Source organism: Suncus etruscus, chromosome 6, assembly GCF_024139225.1.
Source record: "Suncus etruscus isolate mSunEtr1 chromosome 6, mSunEtr1.pri.cur, whole genome shotgun sequence".
Lineage (NCBI taxonomy): Eukaryota > Metazoa > Chordata > Mammalia > Eulipotyphla > Soricidae > Suncus > Suncus etruscus.
Genome location: NC_064853.1, coordinates 128,591,022 through 128,591,752, shown reverse-complemented (window position 1 = coordinate 128,591,752; position 731 = coordinate 128,591,022). Strand labels below are relative to the sequence as shown.

The 731-nt window shown below is 38.9% G+C and overlaps 1 non-coding gene across 1 annotated transcript; it reads left to right on the top strand.

Annotated features, from left to right (window-relative positions):
- Positions 1-368: 368 nt before the first annotated feature.
- Positions 369-475, top strand: LOC126012984 (U6 spliceosomal RNA). The gene has a single exon (XR_007497323.1). It is a non-coding gene; the product is annotated as a U6 spliceosomal RNA (small nuclear RNA).
- The last annotated feature ends 256 nt before the right edge of the window (positions 476-731 follow it).

The window sequence follows — 731 nt, the reverse complement described above, 5'->3', positions numbered from 1 at the left end:
GGGTGTGGTCCCCCCCAAATATATATAATAAATATTTCTTGATTTTCTTTTAGCCATGATTTTTTACTTTATCCTCAATGGAGAAACATTATCTTTTTTGTTTGTTTCTGGGCCACACCTGGCAGTGCTCAGAGGTTAATCCTAGCTAGCTCTATGCTTTGAAAACACGTTTTGCAAGCTCTTGATGCCTAGGGATTAAACCAGAGTTCGCTGTGTGCAAGGCAAATGTCTCACCCTCTCTTCTATTGCTCCAGGCTCCAAAAAATAATATCTTAAAGAATTATCCCTTCCTATATGCATTTTAAATGCATATTTTAAATGCTTATTTAAAAAGAACATATTTTCTTTTTTTAAAAAACATGGTAATAGTGCTCGGTTCAGCAGAACATATACTAAAATTGGAACGATACAGAGAAGATTAGCATGGCCCCTGCACAAGGATGATACGCAAATTCGTGAAGCTTTCCATATTTAAAAAATATATGGTAATACCTCTATTTAAGCACCATGATTACAAATATGTTTAAAGTTGGGTTTTAGTTTTTTTAGGTCCTCATCTATAAGGGTCTGACTTTTGGTTGGACTAGGATAGTGGTCAGCAACCTGCGGCTCGCAAGCCACATCGGGCTCTTTACACTTTTAATTTGGCTCTTCTGTGTGCCAGGTGAACGTTCCAGGAGTCAGGACTCTGCTCTTAGCCTCTGTCAGTGCGATCCCCATGTGCAGCCCTG